This window comes from Miscanthus floridulus, chromosome 8, assembly GCF_019320115.1.
Source record: "Miscanthus floridulus cultivar M001 chromosome 8, ASM1932011v1, whole genome shotgun sequence".
Taxonomy (NCBI): domain Eukaryota; kingdom Viridiplantae; phylum Streptophyta; class Magnoliopsida; order Poales; family Poaceae; genus Miscanthus; species Miscanthus floridulus.
The window spans coordinates 12,833,491-12,858,172 of NC_089587.1; the positions used below are offsets into that span (position 1 = coordinate 12,833,491).

Sequence of the window (24,682 nt, forward strand, 5' to 3'; positions counted from 1 at the left end):
TTCCCATAATATATTTTCTCTTTCTGAAAGTGTAGTTTCCCTCTGTTAGATTCAAAAATACGTTTTCATCTATTTATAGTTTTGCCACTAATTTTGTTTTAGTCATAAATTTTTTGTTTTAACTCCGATTTGATCTGTTCAAGTTGCATTAGGTTCGTAATTGAGTAATCTACATGTTCATACAATTTTTAAGTATATTTTCAACTTTTAAAATTTGAGGTTAGATTTAATCTATTATTTTATTAAAGGAAATCTTGTTTAATTCGTAACTTCTTCGTTTAGCTCTGATTTTTGTGATCATCGCGTTTGTGTGTTTATAGCGAGATGTAGATTTGTTTTACAAACTTTTTATCTTGACTTTATGCTGATTGATGTACTGTTCTAATCTATAGCTTTTGTTTGCTTTGTATGATTGCTTCTGGATGCTTGTATGTTGTTGTGGTTATCGAGTATAGACGGTGAGCAATTCGTGGGTGATCAAGAGTACTACTTTGACGAGCAGGGTCAACAGGAGCACTTTGTTCAAGACAAGTATAGCATGGGATTATCCTTGTTTCCTATTAATTTTAACACATTTAATTCATGTTGTATGTGTCACCTTGATAGGGATTCCCTGGAATTGAACTTATACCTTGTCTCCTATGGGATTTGCATTGGGTAGCTTTGCTAGCGCTTAATTAAACCATGATTTTATAACTTGACTAATGGTATATGCAATAAATATTAAAATATGACCTTTTAGCGACTTGGAAACAAGGGTTGGAGTGTTTAGCTACTTTCTAAATGCTTCAGATTCCTCTCTCTAAGGACTTATCTATAAGTAATCATCCGGGATTTACAGTACAGCTACGAGGGCTACATGGCTCTGGCTTTAGCTCAGTATGAGGATCTTTTCTAGCTTGTTAGTGGTTACCTTTATGACGTAAAAATGGCTTGATGAATCAGGTATATGACAGCCTCTACTCTTATGTGTATAGCCGTGATGGAATTGTGCCATTCGACAGGGGGTTCCTATATCTGTTTGTCGAGTGAATCTAATGACCCTAACTTGTTAGACGAACCTTTGAAAAGCTTCATAGTGAACCTTGCCTGCTCACCTTGGGAGTGTTTTGGGAGTAATTAACCCAGGCATATGGGTATCACGACTCACAGTGAAAGTGTATAACCTCTGCATAATATAAAACTGGTATATCAGTCGTACTCACGGTCACGAGCGGTCTTGAAACCCTTATAGAATAGATGATCACTAAGAATTATATGTTTATGCTATTCATTATTCTTGTTTACATTGATTATGTGTTTACTATGGAATTAAAACAACTTGTTGCTACTTTTATGCTAAAACTGTGACAACTAAAAACTAAATGTTGTTAAACCTGTGTCTAGCCTTGAGCCTCATGAACCCTATGTTACACTTATTGATTACGACACGTACTTACGCTTGTTTATTTTTATTATTTGGATAAAAATCCCGGATGGGTAACAGATGGCTATGGTAATGACGACTTTCTTGAGGATTACTAGACTTGTGGTCAATCCGTTGACGTCCCTGTGATATGGAGCTTCCGCGAGAGATTTTTCTTTATACTTCCGCTACATTTATGTGAAAACTTTGTCTTATTATTCGTGATGTAATAAACACTTGTGATGATACTATTTATAATTTATCGACTTATGTGTGTGACTGATCTCTGGGCGCACATAAGATTATGCATCTCATTTTATCCTTAAAATCGGGTGTGACATGTGTTCTAATCTTGCATGAAAAATGCTTGCGTTTTTTTTGGTTGGTTCACAGGACAGTCCAGCTGCCTGGTACCTCCCTACTTATTATAATGTTGCACAACGTTTCATATTTCCTCTCTGAAAATAGCTAGGTTCCAATTAGTTTGTGATTTCGATTGCACCTAGTGTTCAAATTGCTTTGAAAACATCCGTCGCATGTACCACCAACAGCTTAATCTTTATTAATAATATATCTTTTTGCTATCTCCTGTTGATGGATTAACTGTTTTATTTCTTCTGGTTCCCCAAAGAGATGATGGATCAAGCCATCTGGTTCACATGTAAAATTAGCATGACAGGTGTAACATCTTTTTTTTTGTTTATTATATATGAGGCCTTCAAGAAGGACACGGTTTGAGTCATGATATTACAATAGACTTTTTTCATCTTTGAATCTATTGACATATGTTGTTACGTCAATCTATATCAAATGAACATATCATACTATCTTGCATCCATCATATCAAGGACTCAAGTGTATAGTATTAACGAGGATCTCACAATATTAATTTAGTGTGTAAATTGTACGTATAAACTCGACCAGAAGATCATTAGCACACCCACGATGATGGATAACTAGCACATCGAGAATCTATCTGATGTATTTTACAGTTCCTTAATTTCTGTACACCACACACGCTTTTTACTGTACCAGTTCTGTTGTTTCCTGCGTCCACCCCGCAGTGTGCCCCCAAGAGTCAATACCTTTCATGTGTCCACCCCAACTCGTGTCCTAGGATAGAATCAGTCAAAACGAATCAGTCAAATCAACGATCCAGGATCAATTTTAGCCTCTCGCACCACGGCAAGAAGAGTGGTGCCGTGGACCAGCTTGATCGCCGGCTGGCAGCGTACGTCTCACATCCGTCCTTGGAGCTGACAACAACGTTTTGATTGGGGTGGATTCTTTGCACAAAAGAAGAGGATTTGGATGGAGGAATTGTTGAGGATGGGAAGGTGAGGAGTCATCTACCGCGTTCATTGATCACGTTCAAGGAATTGATCAGAATTCGAGCAGGAACTCTGTCAAGGTCATCATGCAGGAAATGGTCAATGTTTGTTTGGTATGTACCAATCTGAAATCTGAATCCTTTGCGGTGTAGTGCTTGCATGGGCATTTCCTCGAAGTATGTAGCCTCATTTTGAAACCGTTGCATTACTATGTGATAAAAAAAATATAATAGCTCTCTCTCTCTCTCTACATGAACCTTAATATCTTATTCTATGCTTGAATACCAACATATGTATTGCCACGGGACCAGGTAACAAGTCAGGGCCGGGTCGACCCATTCCCATTCCTAAATTATTGTTCGTTATTCCAATTCACCATGACCATTAATCTCTTTCAATACATCGATGCCTTATTGCTCCAATTCACAGGCCTCTTACATTTTTTCACCCATTCTTCCTTATTTTGCTTGTAACCTCTTCCCCTTGGTTATTTTCCTCACCCTGCATTATTTCATTGAACGTATAATGTTAACTCTTCTAACCTTATATACTTGATGTATATGCTATTTAAATAACTAAAGCCGTGTGCATCGACACTCACCGTACTTATCTCACCCTCAGTTGACCCATTCTTCGCCAGTATCGGTGGTAACTCTCCATCAACCATATGGCATAGCCCCTCATAATATTCTATTTTATACCAGTTATTTCCATCTTCATGCCATTTGTAATCCTCCTTTGTGATTAGCAACTTTGTTTGTATACTCATTACTAAACTCTTAATCAAAACATAACAAATTGAATTCATGCAAGCTTTAACCTTACCATACCTTTCCCTTTTTGATGCCCACTCCATTTTGGCTTTTCTCCTTCTCTTCCTCTTTCTTGCTAGATGCCTTGTTTGTTCCCCCCATATTTCCTTGTCTCTGGTTCTACTGTGCAACCAGGAAGTACTATGATCGTGTTATGGTGAGTACTCATTTATAACCAACATTATGGTCCGTATACTTTTGCATGAATGGCTCTACAAAAATCCCATATCCACTTGTTTTGGTTCTAAAAATAGACATGTTGTTTTGATTGCAGTCACTTGTGGTTTAACTACACACACCCATTCATTTATATCTTAGCATATCAATCAATTGAGTCGCTTGTGGTTTAACTACATGCACGCATTCATTTAAATCTTAGCATATTAATCAATTGACCTAGCCCTCACCATAGTTTTTGATGACTAGTTTTGTCAGATTGCAATCTTCGCATTTTTGTTTTCTTTTGAGTTCCCTATTGCAGGGTTTCTTCCTTGCTGCCTTCCTATGATATAGTTGGTCATTTCTAGGATATGATGTTATGACAATATAGTAAGCTTCATTTGAATGTTGACTTGCTTAAATCAACTTGTTATTCAATGTTTATTCTACGTGCCTATTTCGATACTCTTAAATCATATTTTATATTTAATTAAACGAAAATCCCACCCAATCGTTTAATTAAGCGATTGTTCAGACCGCCTGTGGCAAGAGTGACTGGCCTTTCTACTGCACATGCACAATCATGCAATACATACGTCCTACCCTATGTTAAATCCACATACCATGACCATTGCTCTATTTGTTTAGTTTATGGTTTTATATGAATTAGTTATTAATGAAACATACTTTTTATTGAATAAACACCCTAAAAATTAGTATCACAATTGTCTTATTCTTATTTTCAGTTAGTAAATAAGATATATTTGATGTTAGTTTATACTCAGGACACAGTGGATTTATGAGAAATAACCAGGAATGCCAAATGCCGATTATGATTATACAGACAACAGATTCATTACCCTACAACTTATTACAAAATCTTGATCAAAGTAAATTCGATTATCAAACTAGTGTATCCAAACATAGCCTAATTTCATCAACGTCTTCATTGGAGACTGACAATTTGCTGGCTTTTCGTCAATGTTTCATCTCCAACTGTGATTTCTTCATCTCGTTTTGTTATTTCAAATCCTGCAATTATGATACAAAGTTAATACTTGTGCACCAAATTTACTGGCGACCGCATCAAAGATGTAATAAACGTTTCAAATTGCACCACTTAATAATATACGTTTCAAGTAATCAACCCACCTTTCCATCCTTGTTTGCATCCTCGTCTTCATACTCAACCAAGGAAGTGATCTTTTGTAGCTCACCCTTGCATTTCCTATATTTTGTTTTGGGCTTACCTCTTTCTTTGACGATTTTCATTGCTTCTCTCATGAGCTTCTCTGCACGACTATCCTTCGTGCCAACTTGACTCTCCCCATCATTGTAAGCTTCTTCTTTTCCTTTGCCCCCCTTGCTTCTACTCGCTTCTCTTTTTTCTGATCGATACGCTTCACATAGGAACACAACCTTCTATTATTTAAACATACACATTTTTGAAGATGCCATGTGCTGCCGCTTGCACCAGCGAAGGAGCCGCGCCAAAGACGCGCAGCAGTGCATAGGAGCCACGCGATCAACCGCGCATGTCCGCATGAACGCAGTCAGCCCCGCTGCTGGCCGCAGGAAGCAGCCCAGCCGCTGCCCTTCACCGTTGCACAACCACTCGTGGCTCCCCGCCTATTTTAAGCAATCTACACCTGGTAAGCATACACGCAGCCACTCGTTTTCTTTATTGGGTAATAAGTGATCATCGTAGCTCTCAGAATAACCACCTCTTCTCTTTTTAAGCACAACTCTCTTCCATTACCAGTTTGTCTTCACTGCATTACCTCGTAACACTTATACCGAGTGTTAGTCATACTACATCCATATATTCCTTTTTGCTTTTCTAACACTCCTTTCATCCATATCTTTTTCCGCTTCATCCTATTCCACTATGCCAAAGCCCCAGGGGCGAATCTAGACTATGTTACCGGGGTCGACCTCGATGACTTCGGTAAAATTAGTGGAGAATTACTGTTTATCACAATCCATCTACGACGATGACCCCACTGTATAAATGTGATGACCCCGGTGAACTTCATGGCTGGATTCGCCCCTGCAAAGCCCCCTGGTCTGTCTTTTGAGGGGAACATCGAGTACTATCGCAACCATGCAATGTTACATCATGTTTCCGATACATGCTCAAGCAACACCACTTACATTTTGCGGGCCAAAAACAATCAAACTCATCCAAGACCAGCCAAATCCTTCTCACACAGAGGAAAATAGTAAGCCTCTAGTCACCTCCAATGAGAAAAATATCGTTCCTCCGGTCGTTGACAAGTTGCTCAACAAACCCCAAAGGATCCACGATGATCCTTACGGTGACAGTTCTGATGATGATGAACCGAGCCCTGAAGTGTCAGAAGATGACTCTTCTGGCACTGAAGATGAAGGTCAAGGCTCAAACAGAGTTAAGGGTCCGGTCCTGAATGAGCCTAAAAATGCCTCGCATGAAGACGATGATGAACCCAAAGCCAAGAGGAAGTTGTTTATATAATTTAGTTTTCTATATTTATGTTTTTTTATCTAAATTTATAATTATAGATATATGTAATATTCTATTTATTTAAGCATCTGGTTGTTAATTGTTTTATTCTTTACCAGTTTTATGTCCTTATTATTCTTTCGCGTCACATCATATGTGCATCAGTAATTCCCCTTTTAAATATGATCCTATTTACATTGTGGTTATAGACTAATGTTTTTAGTACATACTCCTTTCTGTATGTTTTCTTAGTCGTTTTGGACTTTGCACAAAATTCTAGTATGTTTGTCGTACAAGGTTTCCAATGAACCTTAAAGAAAGTCATTCTTGTCGCTCCTCAAAAAGAAAAAAGTTACTCTTTCTTTTTCTCATTAGAGTATTATCACCAGGTTCTGAATTCTAACGTTTTAATTTTTTTATGTAAAAGCATTGCCCCCCATATCACTGGCTGAAACTTTAACACATTTGTTAAGTTAATTAAATCTCAGAATTTCTAGGAGGCCTGCGAATTTTAGATTTGGGTAGCTGAAGAGAGATAGGGAGGGAGGTATGATGGATGGAGCGACCAAACTTGGCGCTGCTGCAAACTGAACTCGAGGTGCAGTTAGCCTTATACCTTTCATATCTCATACTATATACATGTGCAGCACTTCACTTCAGCCTGGACGTTCGGTTTTAACCGATGGCTCGGTTCGGTTTCTTCGGTTTTCCAAAATTTCGGTTTCCAGAAAATGACCCCCGATCGGTTTGCTAAAATTCCAAAAACCACCAATTTCGGTTCGGTTTTTTAGTTCGGTTTTTCGGTTAAAACCGAATAAACCGATGCAAGAAAACATCAGACATGATTTAGAATTGACAGCACAGCACAGTACAAACTTGCACAGCATAGTATATTATTTGAAGACTCAAGACTGTTACAAACTTAACAATTCAATGCTCAAATCAAATATTACAAATTTGCAGTTCATTCTTGATAATAAACCACAGTACTCCATCAGTTTTGATAAATAACAGGAAAAAATAGGGTTCGGTTCGGTTTCTCGGTACTTCGGTTCGGTATGGCATAGAAACCGAACCCGAAACCGAACACCAAACTTCACAGAACTGAAAACCGAAACCGAACTACCGACTATTCGGTTCGGTTCGGTTTTCGGTGAAAAAGCGTCCATGGTGAACTTCACTAATGTCTATCAGTATCAACTATCCTACTGCCAATTGTTCCAACTAACTGTTAGATAATCTACTGCTACCTTGTGTGAACACAGCAAGGGAAGGTGGCGTCGAAAAGGCCCCCTGCTGTGATACTGTAGCCGCTGCAGGTGCAGGCGCCGCACGGCTCACCTGCAGCACTGTAGCCACATGCAGAGGCCGGCGCAGAGTTAGCTTTGTATGTTATCTAGTCACTGTTGCAGCAGAGCAGCTGTATTGAGACTAGATGGATAGAGTTGTATAAATAGACTACCACAGCAACTCAATAAAGAGAGTTCAGATTTACCATCTCCCATACAAGGCTTCGGCCAACGCTGGTGTCTTGTACTATGTGTGTATGCTCTGTTCTCCCTTCTTCTTCTAGCTCTAGCCATAGTGCGTGGGGATGGACAACGCTTGTTCGTGGTCGGCACAGCTAGTGGGTGCTCGGCAACACTAGCGGGTGCTCGGCAAGACCGGTGGGTGGTTCACTCACCTGGGTCGGTGATCCTGTGGGCCAACAAGTGGTATCAGAACCGTACAAGCGTTGTCGCCAGACTAACCGCTGGCGATAACGGGCGGCTCAAAAATGGGCGACAGCAGTGGCACTGCTGTGGTTGCCCAGCCATGATCGGAGGTCGTTGTTCGCACGATGCGGGAGATCAGCGGCACCAATTGGCTGATGCTGACTCGTACCAACTATGAAGAGTGGTCGGTGACCATGAAGGTCAAGCTCAAAGCCCGATGGCTCTGGAATGCTGTTGACAAGGGCACCGACAATAAAGAAGATGACATGTCAGCGTTGGAGGCTATCCTCACTGCTATACCGGTGGAGTATAGGGAGCTGTTGGGGCGAAGAGCTTGGCTAAGGAGGCATGGGAGGCTATTGCGGCGATGCACGTCGGTTCCGACCATACAAAGAAGGCGATGGCCCAGCTTCTGAAGCAGGAATACACCAACCTCAAGTTCAAGGATGGTGAAATGGTGGAGGACTTCTCCCTCCGCCTGCAGACGCTCATCAGCAAGCTGAAGAGCCATGGCGTCACCATCGATGAAGAGGAGGCGGTATCCAAGTACCTGCACTCCATGCTGGCAAAGTACATCTAGATCGCTCTCTCCATAGAGATAATGCTGGACTTGTCCACCCTCACTATTGAGGATGTGACATGCCGTCTATGAGCGGTGGACGAGCGCCTGGAGCAGGCGATAGCAATGAAGGACAGCGGGAAACTCCTGCTGACGGAAGAGGAGTGGGCTGCTCAGAGGAACTCCGGGAAGGCAGCCTCCTCCAGCCATGGTGGCGATGGCAAGCGCTGCGGCAAGGCTTCTTCGGAGATGAACAAGCAGGTCGACCCCAACGCCTACAGGCGTTGTGGGAAGATGGGCCATTAGGCATAGGAGTGCCTAAATCACAAGTAGGAGAAGAAGGCTGAGGCTCATTTGGCGCAAGCCGATGATGAGGATAAGGCCACTATCCTGATGGCGACGTTTTGTGCACAACACGACATTGAGGCCAAGGAGAGGGAAGAGGCGACGACGGTGGAAGGGCCTAGGAAGGCCCTGAAGACTATCAACCTCGATAAACCACGCACCCAAGTCCACCTCAGAAGTGTGGGCGCCAACCAGGAGTAATGGTGGTATCTGGACTCTGGTGCCAGCAACCACATGACGGGCTCCAAGGCATCCTTCTCCGAGCTCGACAATGATGTTACCGATACGGTGAAGTTTGGTGATGGCTCAAGGGTGGCAATCCAAGGGCGTGGCACCATCATCTTTAGGTGCCAAAATGGGGAGCTGGCGGAGACGGTCTTCGTCAGGCAACCTCTAGGTTTCACCATCAAGGGAGAGGAGCACAGGGTGCTCCGACTGCACAAGGCGCTCTACGGGCTACGGCAGGCCCCACGAGCATAGAACGCTAAGCTTGATGTCACACTGGGCGAGCTTGGGTTTCAGCGGTGTGCAACCAAGCACACGCTCTACACGCGACGACGGAGGAAGGAGGAGCTCATCGACGGCGTGTATGTGGATGACTTGATCGTCACTGGCGCGTGCACAGAGTACATCAATAGCTTCAAGCATGAGATGGCATCTCATTTTTGTATGAGCGATCTCAGCACACTCCTACTACCTCAGCATCGAGGTGAGACAGGGGAAGGAGGAATTCACACTCAGTCAGAGCATGTATGCCTCCAAACTGTTGGAGAGGAGCGGCATGGCTGAGTGCAAGCCATGCGTGACTCCGATGGAGGAGCGGCTGAAGCTGATGAAGGCCAGTACCGTGGTGAAGGTGGATGCAACACTCTACTGAAGCATCATTGGTGGTCTGCGCTACCTAGTCCACATAAGGCTGGACATTACATTCGTCGTGGGCTACGTCAGTCGCTTCATGGAGGATCCCAAAGAGGATCACTAGGCTGTGGTGAAGCGGCTACTGCGCTATGTCAAAGGGACGGTGTATCAGGGGATCATCTTTCCCAAGACTGGTGAGAGTAGGCTGCAGCTCACTGTGTTCAGCAATGCAGACATGGTGGGGGGACATCGACGAATGACGAAGCACCTCTAGCGTGCTCGTCTTCCTCGGGTTGGCTCCAATTTTATGGCTATCGCTGAAATAGAAGGTGATGGCGCTATCTATGTGCGAGGCAGAGTACATAGCAGCGGCCACAGCGGTGTGCCAAGTTGTGTGGCTGCGCCGGCTGCTAGGTGAGCTGACCGGCGTGGAAGCTCACCCACTAGTACTGATGGTGGACAACCAGCCCGCCATTGCCCTCGCGAAGAATCTGGTTCTACACGACCGGAGCAAACACATCGATGTAAAGTTCCACTTCCTCAGGGACTGTGTTGATAGAGGGTAGATCATCATCGAGTTCGTCGAAACTGGTCAGTAACTCACGGACGTCCTCACCAAGCCGCTCGGACGTCTTCGACTCACGGAGCTGAGGGAGATGATTGGCATGGAGGGGGTACAAGGGTTAGCAGTAGGATTTGGGGAAGATTGTTAGATAATCTACTGCTACCTTGTGTGAACACAGCAAGGGAAGGCGGCACCAAAAAGGCCCTCAGCTGTGATACTGTAGCCGTTGCAGGTGCAGGCATCGCATGGCTCACCTGCAGCACTGTAGCCACATGCAGAGGCTGGCGTAGAGTCAACCCTGTATGTTATCTAGTTATTGTTGCAGCAGAGCAGCTATACTGGGACTAGATGGATAAAGTTGTATAAATAGACTACCACGGTAACTCAGTAAAGAGAGTTTAGATTTACCATCTCCCATATAGGGCTTCGGCCAACGCTGGTGTCTTGTACTGTGTGTGTATGCTCTGTTCTCCATTCTTCTTCTAGCTCTAGCCATAGTGCGTGGGGACGGACAATGCTTATTTGTGGTCGGCACGGCTAGTGGGTGCTCGGTAACACTAGCGGGTGCTCGACAAGACCGGTGAATGGTTCACTCACCTGAACTGGTGATCCTATGGGCCAACACTAACAACTACTAGGTCATAAATCCTATAGCTACTACAACATGCACCTTACCAAGGTTATTTCCGAAAGAATGGAGCACAATATGCTCATGACACAAGCAACATTTAAAAAACATGACAGCAAGGGCTACCCAAATTTCCAACAGCAAGGCTGAAGTTCAGACATCATTTAACCAATAATTGTTATTGTTCATATTGTAACAAAGTTTCAAACTAGGTCAGGTTCAACAACATATTCATCACCGTCCTCTGAACTGCTATGAATTTCTATATAAGAACGGTCGTCCAACAGTCTCCTCCTTTCCATCGGCCTCTCCTCCATCTTCCTATCATTTCCATGCACAACCTTGTTTTGCTTGTTCTTTAATCCTGCAGGTATGCCCCTCTTTTTATTCTTTATCACTTCAAGGCGTTCTTGATTCTTTTCCAACGTTGGGCATGTCACTACAAACGCTGCATTTTCTATTTCTCTTCTTCTCGCCTTGTGCTCCAAGAGGTGGTAGATTCATTCTTTTCTAATGAGGTCTTGCAACATCCCTTTGTCTTAGCTCGAGGTGGTAGATCCATGCTAATCTCGGTGTCCTCTGTTACGCCCACCTATACATGTTTTTTTCCTATAAATTTACTCAACCATAAATTACAAAATGTAAAGTGACTGCCCATATTATCTCACATTGTGTGCTCCTGTAGTGTTCTGGTCACCGTACTCCCCATCGCCTCTCTCATCCCATCTTCCTTTTTCAACTACCTATAGTGCAATATTTAGTTTCCCATTGTCAGCTAAGATTTGACACATAAACATGTCATTTGCACTTAAATTTCATAAAATATTCATCCAATTTAAATTTACCTGTGCCATTGTCCTATCAACATGATCATGACATGGATTTATTATCCTGTCATGTTCATCATTTGTTTGCCTCATCCCCTACCATCCAAGCAAATAATATTCATTTATCAGCATCGTTATGGTCACAATGCCACCTTGTTGAATGGCCCAAATAAAAATCAATTACCTGTGTACCCTCTGAAAGCCCTAGTTTGATTTTGGCTACTTGATGAAACCTTGTGTACGAACCTTTGGACTCTAAGTGTGATTATGAGCTAGGTTAAGTACACACCAAGATGGAGCTCGATGGCATGCCATGGTGGAGATGGTGAAGGCCACAAGGTGATGATCATGGTGATCAAGTGCTCCAAACTTGGAAAAAAAGAAAGAGAAAAACAAAAGGGCTCAAGGCAAAGGTATAAACCATAGGAGCCATTTTGTTTTGGTGATCAAGACACCATAGAAGGTGTGATCACATTTAGGTTAGATAGCCGTACTATGAAGAGGGGAATTTCATCGCTTACGGTTGTCTAAGTGCCTCTAGATCAAGTGACAAGTTGCATATGCATGTAGGATCTAGAGAGCGATGTGAAAAACCCTTAAAAATGTTTGAAAAAGTCTAACACAAGTGCACAAGTGATAGATCATTTAGGTGTTAGCACATGAGATCAAGGGGCGAAGAAACAAGACAAATCAAAGTCACTAGGGGTGACCGGACTCTGGTCCCTGAGGGACCAGACACTGGCCATGGTGTCCGATCAATTCGGTGCAGCAGCAGCTCGAACCGAACGCTGGTGAGCGTAGAGGACCGGACGCGCCGGCTCTACTGTTCATGCATCAGGTCCTAGGGTTGGAGGCATGGCCCTGTGAGCACCGAACACTGACTGTGTCTGGTTGGCTATAGTGGATGCGTCCGATCATGCGGCCAGGGCTCGGGGAGCTCTCTGGTCGGCGCTGGACTTGCCCGGCGCGAGCGTCCAATCAGCGGACAACGCGTCCAGTGCGTGTGTCCGGTGCATCATGAGAAGGCGCGGGATCGTCCTAGCCATTGAAATCCAATGGCCATGGTTAAACGGGGACTGCCACGTGGATGGCCAGGAGCGACTAGACGCTGTGCGCGCATCCAGTTAGGCTCGACCGGTGCGTCCGGTGCAGTCAGGCAGAGCCCAAATGAAAGAGCCAACGGTTCTATTCTTTGGAGCTGCCTATATAAGTGTGGTGGCCGGTTGAGGGAGCTCTCTCTTGCACATTTTGATGATCATAAGCATACATTGAGTGAAGCTACTCCCTCCTACTCCTTCTCTCTTGCTTGATTGTGAATTTCTTGAGAGATTGAGTGATCCAAGTGCATTGCTTTCTGTTCTTGCATTCTAGAGGCACTTGGGTGATCCAAGCTGTGAATTTCTTGTTACTCTTGGCACTTGCCGGTGCCTAGATGGCTTGGTGGTGGATTGTAGGTGCTGGCGGAGTTGGTGTTTGTCTCCGGCCTCACCCTAGGTGATTGTGAGGGGCTATTATGTTCATCCCCGCTAGAGTGGCGAAGAACAACTCTAGTGAAGAAGATGAAGGCAATGGTCGGGCCGAAGCTGCTCGTCGTCCACACGTCGTCGAACAAGGCCCTGAACGGGATGGTGCTGACGTCGCCCATGCCGTTCCATGGTTGGTCCCGGTGCATGTGGCTAGTGGTCTTCCTAGCCTTGTTCACCGGCGTGTCCCTCCTCACTATGTTCTCCACGATGCGTGCCTTGGCCGGGGCAGCGTACCAGGCAACGCCCTTCATGGTCAGCATCACCAGCGCTGTGGAGGCTGGCCTGCCACGGTACAAGTTCGATGCGCTAGTGCATTACACGGCGGCGACGAGGAACTCGTCGTTGAGCATGCCAGAGCCAGACCTGTGTGTGATCGCATCGGTGCTCCGGCAGCATGCGCTGTGCAACCTACTGGTGTTCGGGCCAAGCGTGGAGACGCCACTGTGGCACGCGCTGAACCACGGTAGGCGCACGGTGTTCTTGGACGAGAACCCAAACTATGTGGCGCACCTGGAGGGCAAGCACCCAGAGCTGGAGGTCCACAACGTGGCCTATGCCACGGTGGTGTGCGAGCTCCCTGACCTCCTCGACGTCGCCTGCGCCGCACACGCCGCCGAGTGCCGCCTCACCATCAATGACCTCCCCAACCAGCTTTACGATGTCACCTAGGACGTCATCCTCATCGACGGCCCACGCGGGTACGTGCCAATGCACCATTGCATTGCATGCGGGATGCATGCAATATAAGATTATGCCTTAGCTGTTTCATGTGGGATCCTATGATTGCGGTGATGTGTCCCTCATAATAACACTATAGGATTTGTTCTGGTAATGAATCAAACATTGGTAATGTGACAAGCATTCTGGTCTATTGAAATGCATAATTTATTTTTCTTGAATACACAAAAGGTTTGCGCATCTTTGTATTAAGATCAAGAAATAGTGAAAGTTACAACGACGCGCCACAAAAATGGCACACTAGGGGGTGTTAGGGTTATACAATTGTCTCTACCCTTCCTAGCATAAGGGGATCATGAGCTATTACTCGCTAATCATACTACCTATCATTCATCGGTGATCAGACGTGCTTGCTTGCATGGCTCCTTGGACGCTCTTCTTATGGGTCACGTCCGCTTTAGCCTCTTGGTGGCGGAGCTCCCGTGTTTAGCTGTCCCAAGAGGGGTGGTCATGTCCGTGGCTTGGGGGATGATGTTGGGGCTTTGAAGGCACGCCTCGTCAACCACGACGCCAGGTTGTCCCCCTCATGTCGGTGGGGTAGGGGTGGCCACGTCCACGCCTGGGGGGATGACCTCAGACTCCACAACATGTCCCACCCTCGGTGGCATGACTAGTGGCTATGACTGCACATGCAATAGCATAGGCGAGCCGGTCGTCTAAGCCTTCACCGGAGAGTTGGTGTCCACCAGAGATGCTTCCTCCCTCTAAGGGGCAGACAGCGTGGTGGGCGGACACCCAGGCGCTGGTGCTTCTGGTGGCTAGCTCACGACGAGCTAGGCAGCAAACTCCTCCAGCATTGGGTTGACCCACTCATGAGGTCCCGTGCTCACGTACAGCTCTAGCACTAGCAGATCTGGCATGTGGAGGTAGTGAGCAGCAACAGTGGTAGTAGTGTTGTCGGTGAAATCATTGCCGATGGAATTGGAGGGCGTGTCTGTAACACCTCTGGTGTTACGAGCTTGCTTAGCACCTAGGTTAATGCCTAAAAGAAATTAGCCAAACAAGTTTTTGGGTCTTAAAAATTTTAAAACCCACATGCAATGATAGTCAACTTGTAGGTCTCATCCCTTGAGAAGAGGAATCAAATGGATATGGTGAGTTAGTAGTTTATGTGAAAACATGCTAACGAGATCCTAATAAGAAAAATGGGAAAGTTGTTTTAATTGTTTTGGTATGAAAACAATTTCTATAACAACAACCAAATATAAGTGGAGTGCAGAGCTTCGATAGAATTTGAGAGCAAGTTATGTAGATAGATATGTAATTTTGAATTTCGAAGAATAGTGTGGTTGGCTAGTGTTCTTGGGAGCTTTGAAATCAAATCTGTAATTCAAACTAGAACATTTCATTCATTTGGCGGGGCAATGAACTTTTGTTGTGGATGCCATTTTTGGTAGAGTATTTTGGCCAAAATAGCTAAAGGGTGCTTAAGTATCCCACTTCGATGTGTAAGTATGTAGTGCGGGCTAATGAGTGAAATATTCATTGGGCGAAATTAATAATGTTTGGGCATCCCAAAAATTATGATAAAAGTGGTAGTAGCTATTAGTCTAAAACTGAGCCTTAACTTTGAAATGTTGGTAGACAATGTCGTTTTGGCATTTAAATTTCGACAAAAATGATTAAGCGATCCATATATGTTTTTGCACTATTGGATGCATCAAGGTGAGCACTTGAGCAGGGTGCAGGTTATAGTTGTGTTGGATGGCCCGTGGTCCTCCTAAAAATTTTCAAATTTCATTGAAACACGTTGTAGTTATGTCATTGGCGCTCTGTTCGTGAACCGTCATTCAGCGTGATGAACCCTTGTTGGAACCCTTGCACCTCTACACCTAGGTACTCCTTGGTCATGATGGTTGTTTGGTTTGATAGACGGTAGTGTGGACTTCTGATTTGAGGATTTGCTTGGGCCTCAATCGCGATCAATCGTAGCACTTACTTAGCTTTAAAATTCATGCGCATCACTACTCACCGTCGAACGGCTCGACCTGCAGTCACCGCGTGCACTGTCTGCTAGTTGTCTGGCCAATATGGTGCTCCGCCCACCGCATGACCCACCTAACCACGGAGGAGCTGGCTGCCTTCGCTGTCCCATCACGCTGCGGCCGTTGATTCTGTGTTACTGCTCCTCTCTTCGCGTCGCGGTGCGTCGGTCCCACATGGTGACTCGGTGTGCGCTCGCTGTTCCGCTGCCACCGAGAGCGTCCTGCCAAGTTTGAGTTGTCCCATCACACTAATGTCCTTGTCGCAGTGCCATTGTCTGCCCTCACGTCGTTTGCTGTCTCGGTCCCGCGCCATAGTTTGATGCGCGAATGTTGTTCCGCTGTCACGGCCACGCCCATCACGATGCCAACTCCATTCATGCTGTATGCGATAAAGCGTTGGATGCTTGGCACCATGGACATGCGTCGATGCCCTTCTTAGCCACTGCTTGGCCATTACCATGCTTAGACGCCCAGCTCGACCCAAGCACCCTTTGAGTTCAATAATAGAGCTACCTCCGTCTTCCAATTTCGCACAGCTCGGGCAATTACAATCCAATTCCTTGCACCTACGGCTCGCTAGGGAAGTTACCTAGCTGCACCACTAACATCGAGCAGCAGGCGTGCACCATAGGAGGCGAAGTTTGGAGTTTCCCCATCACTGGTCGTTTTCTAGCTAGAGCTCTGGTCAGTTGAGGGGTGAGCTCCAATCCTTGGGATTAGCTCAAATCCTTGCACCTGTTGACTTCTCTTGACGTCCCAATGCTGATGCTTCCCTAGGTTTGGTCAGCGACCTCTCCATCGATGACGTGACACGGTGGTGCCAAGTCAGAGCACGCGCACTACTAAATTTTGACCCTGTTGCACCGATCAATTTTTGATGTTATAGGTCTAAAATAGATGCAATAGTTCGGTTTCGCATCAATTTCTTGTTTGATGCCAGTCGATGCAAGTGGTCTTGATGCAATAGCCTTTCGCATCGGTTACTTGTGGTTGATGCGAGAAGCAGCTATTGCATCGTCCATCCGTTGTCTCTTGCATCAAAATTGAGAGATGCAATAGCTTATTGCATCCAAATCATGTTGATGCAATACATCTATTGCAACGGCTATCATTCGATGCAATAGACTATATTGCATCCATATTAGGTTTGATGCTATATAATCTGTTGCATCACCATTTTGATTCGATGCAAGAGGTTCTATTGCATCATCATTTTGGTTCGATGCAATAGGAACTATTGCATCGACGTTATGTTCGATGCAATTCAAACTATTGCATCGACATGAGGTTAGATGCAATACAAACTATCACATCGACATGAGCTTGGATGCAATACAAACTATTGCATCGACATGAGATTTGAAGGGCAACCAATTATTGCATCAAATTCATTGCACAGAAATTCATAAAATTATAAAATTCAATGGCACAAAAAGGCAATCATATTAATAACTCGGATCATAAGCATTCAATAGTTTGTACAATGTAAGGAAGTAAAATGCCTTCCTATTTCCAAATAGGTAATTGCAAAGTTGAACTGCATTACAAACCACTAACTTATGCTACAAATAGGCAATCATAAACAAAAATACATGTCTCTTAGCACAAATCAACATGACATCTTTCTCGTTGCACAATATTTGATTCATTTCAGCTTGCCAAGACTCCCTCAAGGTTGATCTTCCTGAAAAAGTCAAAATGACATGCATTAGTAATATATATAGTTGATCACACAGTTGGAATCAAACATAGACAACACATGATAGACAACAATATTTTTGGGTTTAACAAATAGAATGGATACTGAAGCCGAACTATAAACACATAAGGCATGAACTCCTGATTGCTCATGTTAAGTGAACAAACATACATGTATAAGTGAACAAAGTTCATGTTAATAATCTAGACAACAACTTAAAATGACACCTGATTGCTCATACCTTTCCTCCTTTCTTTCTGCATTGTAGCTTTTTATTTGCAGCAGTATTCCTTAGTGTTTGTGATGTAATAAATGTCACTGTCTCATTACTATCTTTATCATTTGGGAAAAGTGATATGTTGGCGCTGCAAGTAAGGCGACTAGGTTGGATACTCTTCTGTTTGCTCAACAATACACTGTCTGGTACAGTCTGTAAAAACCAGAAGATTTGAAGGAGCAATCACCACTTAGCAATTCTAAGAATCTGTTCAACTGCAGGTGATAATTTTGAAGTATATTACCTGTTGCACATGTTCTGATCCTTGGATGGGAGTTGGAACAACAGCAGGTTCATTATGTGTGGGCAGGGCAGATTCTGTACCAGCCTTCATATTTTTAAAAAAAAGATTCACACATTATGTCAGATTAAATGTAGGTATCACAGTTTGCATTTATCAAAAAATAATACCTGTGCTAAATCTGCACCTTCATTTCCACTAACCATATTTTCTACAGGCTGAGGGGCTGTTGTGGTTGGTGCAGCATTCTTGCATTGGAGTTATAAGGAGAAACATTAGCAATCAAGCTTTACCAAAATCAATGATGTTGGTAACAATTAAGAAGTAGTATTATTACCAAAGGCGGTGCTTGATTGTGTTGTTTGATTAGTGAAAAAAACTCTTGCCTTAGTTCTTCTCTAATCTTGCTACTTGTACTCTCCAGTTGATGTTGCAACTACTGAATTTTTTCCTTGTCGCTCTCCCTCTCAGCGGCTTGAACGGTAAGCTTTTCTTTTAACTTCTCTACCTCAGCTTGCATCTCACTATTCTTCTGTTGGGCTGCTGCTGCTAATGCAGATGCACGAGCTTGCTCTTCAATTCGTTCGTTCATAAGTTGGCTTCGGGTCGGATACTTTGCCAAGTATCCATGTCTAGGACCTTTCCTGCTCCTGCATCTAGTGGTTTCCTTGTAGGTTTCATGAAGAATGTGCCTTTCTTGTTCTTTTGAAATCACAGAAGCTTCCAACTCAATTCTCTCTGCAATTTTGGAGAAGGTGCTTTCCTAAATTTAAGAACACAATTAGTGTTTTCAACTTTAGCAAGTAGCAACAGCAGTTCCAGTTCAAGTATAATAAGAATTAGGTAAAATGGATACTTTGGAAATCAAACTGTATTAGTTAGATTCATGTACTGATTACTTCCTCAAAAAATCCAAGTCCATGTTAATCATGCAAATATGATTCCTAGCAAAGCATGTTGAGAGGTAAAAAGCAATGGACAGTTGAACTCTAGCATTTCAGAGATATGTATGACATTGGAGATAAATGAATAAAACATGTTATGAGAACATACATCACTGGGCACTCATTTACCGAGTAGTCCAGCTCTATTCAAATCACTTTAAAGAACATAATTAACTACATAAAGCATCTAACATAAGCAACTTGCTTTCCAGCAAGTTCCCAGAAATCTGGGCATGCAACGGCTGTATAGAAAATAAATCATATCTGGAGATATACAAGTCCAAATGACTTGCAAGAGGACATTCTGGAAAGTTTATAAAATTCTCGAGATTTCATCTTCATACATCAAAGCACGATTCAAAACTTAAGTACTTTGAAATAGTAGAATTACAGAAACTACTCAGCTGAAACAGAGAGCACCAAAAAAACTGGGAGGTAACTTCAAACAGCTGTAACTTTCAAACAACTAGGCCAAATGACCTCAAATTTGAACAGCAGCTAGATATGACAATTATCTTCAACTTTGGTATTCACAAGTTTCCCAGGAAACCAACTTATCAAGGTGAACTTCTCTAAGTCCCCAGATCTGTCTAGATGGGACCAACATCTCACTTAAAGAATTAACGATGTTCCAAACTTACATTTGGACTATACCAACCATATCATGGCAACATACATAACTCATGGACACTTGAAAATACGATGGCCATCATAAAATAAAATTATTTGATGCTTTTCTAAATTTAAATAGATACAAGGATGCATAAAAGACCATATACAAGACTTGCATAGAAAATTCTACAAAAATTACAGCAGCTACCATATGCTATCAGGAGACCACAGAAAAAGTTTGGAAGAATTTGGCTCATCCAAACTTGCTATACCAAAAAGAACAGGTGGCACAGCTGAAAATAGCATAAATAAGAAACTAAAGATAGGATTGCCAAACCCAACACAAGGACAAGGAGATGATGACCTTTTATCACCCAATCAGGGCATGTACAACCATCAATATAATAATTATGTTATATATAATTGCAACATCACTAAGTACTAATGAACAAAGTAGCACTTACATATATTTCCTTAGCAGCATCAGAAGACCATCAGCCCTCCTTGGTGCGTGTACTCCTCCAAAACATCAAACCATCTGGCTCTTCACCAGTCTCCAGGTTTCTCTAAGATGTGAAAATTGAACATTGTTACTGTTTAGGTAAAAAATAAAAAGAAGAAGATTAGGTTCCATATCATTACCTGCTCATAACTAACTTGTGAAAAAGGTTTTGGTCCTGTAAGATGTATTGTCTGTCGATGCTGCGAATTGCTAGAGTTTGTGGTGCTTATTCGCTAATATAAACACAGATATGTTAGTTGCACTACAAAAATACAGACAATAAACACATATATGTCAGAGGCTTGGAACCTGAAATTTGTCACTTCCAAAATACAACACCAAGTAGTGCCACTCCACAATGTCCAAATCATCTGGCTTATGTCTCATTCTTTCATGATAACTGTTGTATGCCTTGTATGTGGCACTCAATTGAGCTTGCCATCCTTTGTAACGATACTTTGCAATCTTCCATATCCTAGCCTTCTCATCATCATTGTTCTCAATGTTCCACCTAACCTGTAGAAAAGGGATACCAACAAATTGTGAACAAATAAGATATTACAAAGAATTAATTTATCATATGCGGGAGCAAGACTATAACATACCATTATATCTCGTGCTATTTTATCTTTAACAATCTGCTTGACATCTCCCCACTTTTTAACTCCAATAAGTGGAGTCCTTTTTCTTGTAAACCGAACTATTTCATCAACAAACCCGCGATAGTTATCTCCTATAGGACCGCCTTTCGTGGATGAGAAATCTATACTAAGTTTCTCAGTGCCAAGTTTAAATCTCTTAGCTTCGACCGATAAACCTTTCAAGGTTCCACACCCAATCTTTCTCTTGTCACCAACCCCTACTGTAAAATTGATGTTATAAAATGGAACGCATGTTAACATATAAATCAACATTTTTATGTTATAGTAATGTATGAACACTCTGAACCATTGCATACCTTTCTGAGAGGCCTTTGGCCTACGAGCATGAGCTGGAAACTGCATTGGTGTTGCGCTATTGTCACCACTTCCGTCTTCTTCAATGGTTTCATCATCTAAATATGTGTCTGCACATACAAAAAAGTGAAAGTACACAGTTACAATGGAGTTGGAAATATATATATATATTAATGCTTCCACTAATGCCAAGAGATAAAACAAAATCAGATTACATATATCTTGAAGAAGCCCTTCCCTCCTCAACCATTCTTTATATGTTGCAACAGTATTCAGCCGGGTGTCATCCTTAAATTCTGCGAGATGCATATATAGATGTTATTTATATAGTGTCAGTTTTAGATCAGTAACTAAAAATCATTGAGATGTATTTTTCTAGTACATTAGTACCTGGGTTGTTTTCATCCTGTGGCAGCTTATTGAGCCACACCTTGTACGCATCAATGTCTTCATCCTGAATTCCTTTTCCACTAACTTCCTCATGTGTACTACGTTGCTTAATCAGTGTGATTGCATATTCTCCTTCCCGATCTACCTGAGTTGTTGAAACTACTATCCTAATTGTCTTCTCTTCTGTACAAACTTCTATCATTGTCAATGCATCTTCTTCGTAATCTATACGCTGCATCAAAGCTCTATCGTTGCCACATCTCTTCATATAGTACATGAAGTCCCTCGCAGAATAACCCAACTTAACTTTGTACTTTAATAAGTTGGCAAAGGTAATTCTAGCACGGTCAATGTCCAATATGGCACGTTGCTGGTCCTTGGGTCCCCCCGAGAAATCAATAAATACTTTCCATCTATCTCCCGTTTTCTCGTGTGTTTTCCTACAAAATATTTTAACTTCATTCAACAAATTTATCTTATGATTGTAAAATCAATTAATGACTGCAATATGGCAAATTCCTAACAATTTTGGGAACAAACCACATAAAATTATTCACTGCAATATGGTCAATTTATGTATGGTCAGTACCTCAATTTTCAAATTTACCCAATATCTAAAGTGTTCTTTCAATAGAAACAGTAGTGTTATAACATCATGTGTGCACTTATCCTATCTCTTCCTAGGAAACACAAGCATACCCCAGTTGTATCACATCCAACCAATTATAATTGAAAGCTTAAAACTACAAAGATTTTTAAATCATCAACTCAGCCACCACAATTTCTTGAAAATAATGACGGATAATTGAATTTTTTTAAACAGAGTTCAATTAATTAATTAATTGACCAACCAATTAATTGACGGAAATTCTCCAACCAGCACATAAACTACATATCGACAGGTACCTGGGTTGGTCATCTTTTTGCTTCTCGGGTCCATCTTGTCGACGATGAGGTGTGTCTATGACACCTTCAGGGCTGGACCGCGTGGAGAACCTCCTGCTGGACGTAGGAGATGGCGAGCTCATGGAGGGAGGAGACGGCAACCTCTTGAACAGAGTAGACGGTGACCTCCTGGTAGGCGGCGGCGACGGCGACCTCCTGGTACACGGCCTCCGCGGAGGCGGCGGCAACCTACCGGTAGTAGACGACGACGGCGCGCGTTTGGTCTTCTCCATTGCGCCTCGGAGTGGAGAAGATGCGATGGAAAGAACCGCTAGGTTGGGGGCATCGGCTCCTCTTCTACCGTGATGCAGATTAGTAGGAATATAAACCGTGTATTAGGGAGGGAGAGTAATTAGTGGCCCAGGTTGTTTTTTCACGGGAGGAGGGCGCGCGCTGTGGAAATTTTCGCGGTTTTGGGAATTTTGAGCGCCAGGTTTCGCAGACGTGATGCGGACTATAATAAAAACTAATAAATAAAAAACAGTTCCTGATGTGAAATAAATAAAGAGAAAATATAGAAAATTGTAAATAGGTTTTAAAATAGTTTTAATAATTATATTTAGATTTGTAAAAATAATTAACAAATATACTAATCTAATTACATGATTTATTTTTGTATTTGTGTGATTTATTTTGTACTTTTTCTAATACTTGTGTGATTTATTTTTTTACATTCTATAATTTTAAGATAATTACATCATATTTAGAAAAATAATAAAAAGATAGTACATGATTTTGTATTGGAACAATAAACTATTTTCGAATTCACTTAGGCCTTTTTCTCTTTGTATCATTGTTCGTGGTGGGGCGCCCTCGGCTGCAAGTGTCGTCATGGTGGTCTTCGTCGCTATATTTGAGTTCCATGATGAGAACCTAGCTCACTCCAAGTCTTGGTGCGTCGGTAGCGGCAGCATCCAGGGCTGGGGATGAAGCACCGGTAACAGGGCACCAACATAGTCTTGCTGCCGAGTCAACTAGGGGTGTTGCTGTTATATGCTTAGGTGCTTGTCGCCTCGCTCATGTTTCGAGATCCACTGTGGTAGGGGCCATAGTTGGCATGTCAGGGGTATGACACCAATGTTGTGAGATCTGATGTTGTTGTTGGGTGCGATTTGGCGGCGGCTTTGCTGCGAGGTTGTGCTCGAATGTTGGTGCGTCTTTGATGAGAATAAGAGCAACGTTAAAGGATGCGCTCTTGCGCACGAGGATCAAATCACTATGTTTCCATAATTGGTGTCTAGGCTGGGCTCGATTGATGGTATGCCGCCCATGTAGTGAGATCTCGAAGGATGCATCAAGTTCACTGCACGATTGGAAACTCGGTGACATATGACAATTAGGTACTAGCTGGACATGATCGGAAACTTGGTGACACATGACGTGGTAGTACATGAGATGAGTCTACATATTAGGTTGTTGGAAATGACAGGGCAAGTAAATGGATGACGACAACAATAGTAACCACGATAGAAATTGTTTTCAAAATTTTATAAATGTTGTTGGAATGTTGAATTTAAAAAGATAAACATAAATTGTTAAAAAACACGTTGAATTTGAAAAATTAAACAAAAATTGTTAAAAAAACACATTGATTTTGAAAAGGTAAACAAAAATTGTAGGTGAAAAGCACAAAAATATTAGTGCTGGACACAAGCCAGTGGCCTCACCAGGTTGAACCCTAGAACTGGCCCAACAAAGTACAGCTTAGTCATGGTAATATTACAGGTAGTGAGTTCGACCGAGCTTGCAGCATTGAACTTTTAAGCAGCTCTTTACATCGCTGAATTTGCGATGTGGGACTAATGCGCATGCTCAGTTGGAGAATAGGCAAACAATATCCTAACTGGGTCGGCCCAGTGATTCCTGAATACGGAGAGTAACACCTCAGCGATCCACCGTGTCTCGCACCCCCCGTGACCCACCATTGACTCTCCCATGACTCCCCCACCCGTTTAATCAGTAATATTCTCCTTTACTTTTTTTTGCTAAATGGTTAGTAATATTCTCCTTTACTAGTAATATATTCATGATTAGTAATATTCATGATTAGTAATATTTATGTCCATTTTTATTAGGCGCTGTGGACTGGGCCCTGCCCCATATGTTTCTTTGTCTGTTTTCTTGTCCTCAGGAAAACATGTAAAGTGGTTGAGTGTTTCCAGGTTGGTGTAAAAATGATGT

General features: G+C 42.8%; 1 long non-coding RNA gene and 2 pseudogenes across 1 annotated transcript; 1 reads left to right on the forward strand and 2 right to left on the reverse strand.

The window, feature by feature from the left end:
- Positions 1-2,307: 2,307 nt before the first annotated feature.
- LOC136471129 (uncharacterized) lies at positions 2,308-3,672 on the reverse strand. The gene is made up of 3 exons (XR_010761933.1): positions 3,567-3,672; positions 3,338-3,472; positions 2,308-3,237 (listed from the first exon to the last, which is right to left on the reverse strand). It is a non-coding gene; the product is annotated as an uncharacterized lncRNA (long non-coding RNA).
- Positions 3,673-13,245: 9,573 nt separating this feature from the next.
- LOC136468575 (protein IRX15-LIKE-like) lies at positions 13,246-13,959 on the forward strand (annotated as a pseudogene).
- A 3,519-nt stretch (positions 13,960-17,478) lies between these two features.
- On the reverse strand, positions 17,479-22,734 carry LOC136468577 (uncharacterized; annotated as a pseudogene).
- Between the last annotated feature and the right edge of the window lie 1,948 nt (positions 22,735-24,682).